The 8,024-nt window shown below is 36.5% G+C and overlaps 1 protein-coding gene across 3 annotated transcripts in view; it reads right to left on the reverse strand.

Moving 5' to 3' along the window:
- Positions 1 to 8,024, reverse strand: part of LOC144965412 (retinal dehydrogenase 2-like) — a 33,722-nt gene extending 25,698 nt beyond the window's left edge. For 2 of the 3 annotated variants that reach the window (XM_078900742.1, XM_078900739.1), the window contains exon 1: positions 1 to 42. This exon is cut by the window's left edge and continues 413 nt beyond it. The gene's annotated coding sequence lies outside the window, so the exon portion shown is untranslated. Of the gene's footprint in view, positions 43 to 7,147 lie in introns of those variants that run through there. The other variant, XM_078900741.1, reaches the window with a different exon arrangement.

An 8,024-nucleotide genomic window follows, 5' to 3' on the forward strand; every position in this document is an offset into this window, starting at 1 on the left:
TTTATGGAAGTTATAAAGGTACCCCTGAGACCCCTGCGGGTGTGATACCTGTTGTAAATATTAACAGGGAAGAGACAATCTCTTCAGGGAGTAGTACAAACGAGGATGACGACGTCAATCTAAAGCCTGCGGGAGGATTGGAGTCCGATAATGTATGTATGAAATATGCAGGGAAATGTCTACGCATTGGAACATGGAATGTCCGGACATTATATACACTAGGTAAACTGGACAACTTGATTAAGGAGACGGATGAGATGAAGGTGGACATCCTAGGAGTGTCTGAGCACAGATGGACAGAAGAGGGTACTGTAAAAAGAGACACTCACACATTTATCTATTCTGGAGGTAGTGAACATCAACATGGTGTGGGTGTGCTGGTGAAATCTAACATTCTCAAATATATTATAGGTATATATGCTGTAAGTTCCAGAAACATGATGATAAAATTGAGAGCCAGACCTTTTGACATGTCAATCATCCAGACATATGCACCCACAAGTGATTATTCGGATGAGGACATTGAAATATACTACGAAGAATTACAAAGTATGATGAAACACGTAAAATCAACGGATGTGTTAATTGTCATGGGTGACCTAAATGCTAAAATTGGGAACGGGAAGGAGAGTGACGTGGTTGGCCAATATGGACTTGGGGTTAGAAATGAGCGCGGAGACAGACTAGTTCAATTCTGCATTGAAAATGAGCTGATTGTTACCAACACCTTTTTCCAGAAACCAAAGAGAAAATTATACACATGGAAAAGTCCAGGGGACTGGTGTAGAAATCAAATAGATTACATTATGATCAGGAAAAGGTTTCGCAACAGTGTAAAATCATGCCAAACATACCCGGGAGCTGATATCAATTCTGACCATAACCCACTTATTGCAAAGCTAACGTTAAAGCTAAAGAAAATTAAAAAACCAAAGCTATTAGAAAAATTGGACATCGATCGTCTAAAATGGTCATCAGAATTGCAGGAGAAATATAATGTCTCTGTTTCGAACAGATATGATGAACTACTTATTGAATCACAAGAACAATTCTCACAAGCAAATGCAATTGAAGAAATTGATATAAAATGGAACATATTCAAAGACAGCATAAAATTCGGTAATAAGGTTATTCCAAAGAAGGAGAAAAGAACAAGAAAGCAATGGATGACACCAGAAATTTTGGATCTCATGTCAGAACGTAAACAAATGAAGAACAAACCAGAGTATGAAGCGCTGAATAAGAAAATCCAACACAAATGTCGCATAGCAAAAGAAAATTGGCTTAACCACAAATGCAGGATGATCGAAATATTTGGCCTAGATGGAAAAGCAGCCCACGAGGAAATAAGACAAATTTCGGGCAAAAAACGCACCACTAACAACAATAACTGTATTAAAGACAAGAATGGTAAAATATTATTTGAGAAAGAGGATATAAAAGAAAGATGGTGTCAATACATTGGCGAGTTATTTGATGATGACAGGCACCAAATACCTTTGCCAAGCAACACTGAAGGTCCTCCAATACTCGCATGTGAGATAGAAAATGCATTGAAAAATATGAAAGATGGCAAAGCTGAGGGTGAAGATGGCATTGTAACAGAAATGCTAAAAATTTTGAAAGAATTCTCAATTGTGAAACTAACAGATCTCTTTAATAGTATTTACAATACAGGCTATATTCCAGACGAACTTGCCAAATCGGTTTACATCACCCTACCGAAAAAACCAAAGGCGACAACTTGCAGTGATTTCCGCACAATAAGTCTGATGCCCCATGTAACTAAATTATTATTGAAGATCATCCTAGAAAGAATCAGGGCTGCCATCGATAATGAAGTTGGCGATGTACAGTTTGGCTTTAGAAAAAATAATGGGACAAGAGAAGCAATTTTCTGTTTAAATAATATCACACAAAAATACCTTGATCATCAAAAAGAAATCTATGCATGCTTTATCGATTACGCAAAAGCATTTGATAGGGTACAGCATGGAGAATTAATGACATGTCTGGAAAAGGCAGGCATTGATGGCAAAAATATACGGCTAATAACCAATCTATATTGGCATCAAAAAGCAGCCATCAGGATTCAGGGCGATCTGTCACCTTTCACGCCAATTAAAAGAGGAGCTCGGCAAGGATGTATCCTCTCTCCATATCTATTTAACCTGTACACAGAGTTTATCTTCCGTAAAACCGAGCACATTCCAGGTATTGTTATTGGAGGTAGGAGGATAAATAATCTGAGATATGCAGATGATACAGTATTGTTGGCATCGAACGAGACAAATCTACAGATCCTTGCAAATCAAGTAAACCTGAACAGTACAGCAAAGGGTCTAGAGATGAATGTTCAAAAGACGAAGGTAATGGTCATGTCAAAGAAGCCTGAAAAAAGCGCAAAAGTCCAAATTGATAATCAAAACATCGAACAAGTAGATTCTTTTAAATATCTTGGACAGACAATGACCAACAACGGAAAGAATGAGCTGGAAGTGAAAAACAGGATTGCTATAGCTAAGTCGAGGTTCAGTCAACTGAATAACATTTTAACTTCGCAACAAACGCAGATGAAAACAAGAATAAGAATACTCAAATGTTATGTCCACTCAACACTTCTCTACGGCTCAGAAACATGGACCTTGAACAAACAAATAGAGAAAAGAATTGAGGCCTTTGAAATGTGGACTTTCCGTCGCCTTGGAAAAATCAGTTGGAAAGAAAAGAAAACAAATCAAGAAGTCTGTGACATCCTTGATATCAGACCGACCCTAATGAAAGTAATAAAAACAAGAAAACTTAAGTATTTTGGACACCTAAGACGCCATCAAACTGTCAACAAGGACATTCTTGAGGGTAGAGTGGAGGGGAAAAGAGGAAGAGGCAGGCCAGCAAGAACTTGGATAGATGATGTGAAGACATGTAGTCCGTTTTCTTAGCGGCAAGTTCCGTGCGTTTTGTGCACTTTTTGTAACCAGCAAACTAAGTATACAAATTGGTGCAGAAAATTATGAAGATTCGAAAAATAGGTGGCTCCAAATACAATTTTTATTGAAAAGACCTTAAAATTCGTCGTAAAGTCTAGTGAAAACGCGCACTTTGTGACGTTTTGGCGCTCGATGACAAAAGTATTTTTAAAAAACATTCTCACCCATTAAGAACATCTTGATTTGTTTTTGATCGTGGACATATGTTTGTTTTAATGTTTTCCATTATTATTTACCCAAAAATCTAGCTTTTAATTATTTTAAAACATTTTTTTGTCTTCTGACCGCGGAAAAACCCCCAATAAAAATTGTCCTTTTTTGCCCGTGCAATAAAACTATGAGTCATTAGGACGACCTATCCTTTACTAAGTATGTACTAGGATGTCTTAGCGCCTGTAAACGAAAAAAAACAACAACAAGAGACTAAAAATTATTTAAAGCAGTTAAAGAGGTTTCTTTTGTGTACAGTACAATAATGCTAAATCGAAATGCGGTTTTGTCATCTGTCACCGCCTCTCCCTTCGAGATAACGACAGATCCATCTACCGACAATGGCATCATGTGTTGTCTAAAAAATAATTGAGAGAATGAGTTTTGTCTTTTAAACGATGTCAACAAACTACAATTTTATTTTGTGCAATCGACATTCATTGAAAAGGTAAGGAACAATCTTTTTCATCTATTATAAATGTCTTATATCATCGTGATGTTATTTTACTTTATGCGCGTGCTAGTGCGATAAGTATCGCGCAATGTATGACAAAAGAATTAAGTTGTGAAAAAAAAATTGGGTCAGATCAAAGCTGAGTCACAGTCATATCATTCTACACACACAATAAGCCTCCAGGATGCAAAAGATAGAGTAAGATTATGGCCCATGCTTGGATCTGAACATATTTTTCTATCTTAGTATAATATAAGTTGCATGTGTTATGTCAGTACTAAATTTAGACCCTTTTAGATTCGATTAGATATAGATTAGCCTGTCGATGATTGATGATAGAATAACGGCGTTTATCATTACTGCTGACCGAGAAAGAAAAAAAGATAACTAATTTATTATTAACTCAGTTGATCAAAAAAAGAACATCTCCACATACAATTCTACCAATACACTCTAATATTCACACACATTGCTTTACCTTTTGCATGTTCAGGTTTGGTTTTTTAAAACAATGTATTGACTTGTTTGTTATATTTCGACTTGCCAGCCTCACAGTCCTTTGTTTCCTTAAAATTAATAAGCATCATGCCTGGGGACCTCGTCAAATTGGAATGCTAGTTTGATTTGTTGAATGGTCAAGATTGCAAGGACTAAAGTTCCATTCTAACAGGTATTTGGAATTATGTGTTCGTTGTGTGTGTGTTGATGTTGTTGTTGTTTTATTGTTGTTTTGCAGAGAATCTTACCACTGAGCTATCCAAGCCCCGTCAACTAATATGTGTTTAACCTTTCTCACGCAAACACACACACAAATACTCACTCACACGCATACACACACACACACACTCGCACGCACACAAACTTGTTCATTCTGTCAGCTCTCAAGCTACCCTATATCGCCTTAAGATGGTAACATTTTCTGTAACTTGATAAACTATGTAATTCACCCTTTTGTAGGAAATAATTTTAAATATTGTCTCTTGAGTATGTCATGGGGTTTTGATTTATTTTTCTTTCCTTCCTAGAATGCGCTAATATGGCAGGAGGAAAGAAGCGGCAGACATCCATTGTCGACTGTAAAAATCTGAACAAAGTTCCAAGACTCGATCAAGCTTCCCCTGAAATTGACTGGTCGAAGTGCCTGTTTTGTCAAGAAACCATTGAAAATTCTCCTCTCACAAACCCTAAAAAAGCAACCAAGTTAAATTGTATTGAAGACACGTATGTTGCCATTTCTGAGGATATCAAACTTTTTCATGACTCAGGTAGATTGCCAATAGCATTGAAATTCAATATTAACCAACCTGTGAAATGTCTTGCTAATTTTTTGAGAGACAATGATTGACTTTACCATAAGAATTGCAGACACAGGTTTCATAAATCAAAACTCAAAAGGCTTGCAAAGAAGATAAATCAATGTAATAGTGAAGCAGTTGCAAGTCCTGATACAAGAGGCACATTAAACACATCACATGTAAGCAAACACTGCTTGTTCTGTAAGGGTTGTGAAGGGGAATTGACTGAGGTCCGGACTCTTGCTCTTTCACAAAAAGTCTACTAGGAAGCTGTCCTTCTTTCAGATACAAGTATTCTTAGAGTATTTGCGGAGGGTGATCTTATTGCGGTGGAAGCAAAGTATCATAAGCCTTGCCTTATACTGTTCCACAGAAGAGCAGACGATTTTAGATGTAAAAATACTTCAGACAACAAATACAAAACACACATTGCAGAATGCAAACAGGATATTGTCAATTTTATTGATCAACAACAAGCTCGCACAGACACAAATGTTGTGTTTAAGCTGAATGATCTCTACAATTTACTTTTGTCAAAATTAAATGCCATAAATTGGTCGGATGTATATGTACATAAACTAGATTCAAAGAAAATTTACTATCGAGAGTTCCTTCTTTAATGGAATACAGGGATGGGCGGGAAGTCTTGCTTACTTTCAAAGAGGGGAATATTATTTCACAAGCAGCTATTGCCGATTTAGATTCAAATGATGATCTTGCAATACAAAAAGCAGTTGATATTATAAGAGCAGAAATAAGAAATCATACATTCATATCACCCCTCAATATAGATCATGATAGCATTGTCAATAGTGCACCACACAAATTAGTGAAAATTGTGAATGGCATTTGAAGTGGTCAGTGGTCAGTGTTCGCTAAGTTTAGGTCATCAGAATCGACATACCATGACAATTTCACAGCTTATCATGTTGAACCACAACAACAAAAGCCCGCAAAATTCAGGTAGCACTAGAAAACAGTTGTCCAAGGAAACCCCAATCCCCGTTTATTTAGGAGTCATGGTTTTTGCCAAAACCAGAAAGAAAGGTCTTATTGATAAACTGTCTGCTCTGGGTTTATCAATTTCCTATGCTAGGGTAAAAGATATTACAGCTGAAACTAGTAAAAGAATTTGCCAGTTCTATAAAGAGACAAGTATTTCAACATCATCCAGAGATTTGTCTGTTTGTTGTTTGACAGAGCAACCAACTTATCTGCTGTCAATGAATGCCGGCGTGAACTTTTTACAAAAAAGTCACGCCTTCCAGACAATATGCCACCAACTCGTGAAGCTCTCAAACAGCATTTAAATCGAGCAGTTTACCAAGCTGGTTATGCATGGAAATGCTCTCTTGCTAAAGACCCTAGTCTTCCTTCCAAATCAGATTTTGGTTGGAAAGAAGATGGGATGCCAAAGTGGTCCACTTTGACTGACCTTACACATGCCTCACAAAATCTGATTAAATGTAACTGTTCATCAAATGGATGCTCCAAAAGATGCAATTGTGTTAAGGCATCTCTTCCATGTACTCTGTTATGTGCCTGCAATGGTCAATGTTCTAGAGACAATGATTGACTTTAAACACGTTTTTCAATTGTATGTTTTCAACAAACTATGTAATTTTAAAAAAGGGATGTAAATCTATAATAATGCTGCTGTTAAATATGTACACAGAAAAAAAAAGGTTTTAAATGGTTCAATTCTTCATTGAATAAATATGTATTGTACAATATATATATAAATTTAAACGTGTTATTTGCTATATGATAGAGATACATTGTACTCTTATGTTTGAGAGTGATTGTACGTGTGTGTCGGGAGGAGAAGGGGTACTTGCTTTGGCATTTGAATTGTCTATTATTGTTTTGTTTTTTAATCAAATTAATATTGCTTGATTTTAGAGGATGTGAAGATTAAAAAATGTTTTTGAAATGCATGGCATTTCAAATATATGTCAGATTCTAAACTATTTAAACAGTTTCCAGGAAGGAGATATATATTTTTTTTAATTTCCTGAAAAATCCCCAATGAATTTCGTATTTTCTTATATATTTCAATAAAATTCAAATGGAAAAATATTTTCTGAGTCCAAAGTACGCTAGGGAATACCGAAATAACCACATCATTATAAAATATTTATAAAACCGTAATTTTTTGAGAAATAAAAATAAAATGTTGAAAAAATGTATTTTGTCACCTTTAAAGGGCAATAACTCTTGGTTCCAGCTATATTTCAACTTGGAGCCACCTATTTTCGAAATCCTCATAAAATTCTGCACTTTGTGTGAAAATTTCATGCTGGTTACACGATTTGCACAATTTTTCCATTAAGGGAACGGACTAATGGACAGGATTGTCGGCAGTCGAATGCAGTCAGCAAGCTGTCAACAGGGAAGATTGGCGTGTCATTTCAAGTCGACCTCAACCCATGGCCATGAGATGACACTGGAAGAAGAAGAATTTATCTGAACCTCTCCGTCTGATACATGGAGCGGGACTATGGTAGTCTCAGACTATAGCAAAGTCTGAGACTTTGTAGTCTAAGACTTTGGGAAGTCAGAGACTACGGAAAGTAAGCTATTCGTGGAGTCAGACTTCGTCCCTGACTATCAAGTCTCTGACTACGCTTGCGAAGTCTCAGACTACAGAGGTCAATCTATTTTTAACTGGGGATTCCTCGGAAACGTACCACAATACGTCATAGAAATGTGTTACTTTTCCAGCTGCGCATGCGTCATAGGAAGTGGCACAGAAATCATATCTATTTCTTCTTCGTGTTTGTTTTGATCGTTTTTGTTTTTTTTTGTTTTGTTGTTGTTTTTCCCTCACAAATAAAAATAGTGTGAGACAAGTTTAGGGGTGTAAAAATTGTTTGAGAATGTGTGTGTGTGTGTGTGTGTGTGTGTGTGTGTGTGTGTGTGTGTAATGTTTTTAGTAAATATAAATAACGATGGCACTTAAATGATTCTTATCCACGGTGTAGCATTGTTCTAAGTAGAGAGCGGTGGGCGCTGCCTGAAGCATGGGGTCCCGAAAATACTAACGAAAGAGTGATGATGGAGAGGAATCGGTGG

Source organism: Berghia stephanieae, chromosome 2 (genome assembly GCF_034508935.2).
Source record: "Berghia stephanieae isolate SIO BIC M18660-M18661 chromosome 2, UCSD_Bste_1.3, whole genome shotgun sequence".
NCBI classification, from domain to species: Eukaryota; Metazoa; Mollusca; class Gastropoda; order Nudibranchia; family Aeolidiidae; genus Berghia; species Berghia stephanieae.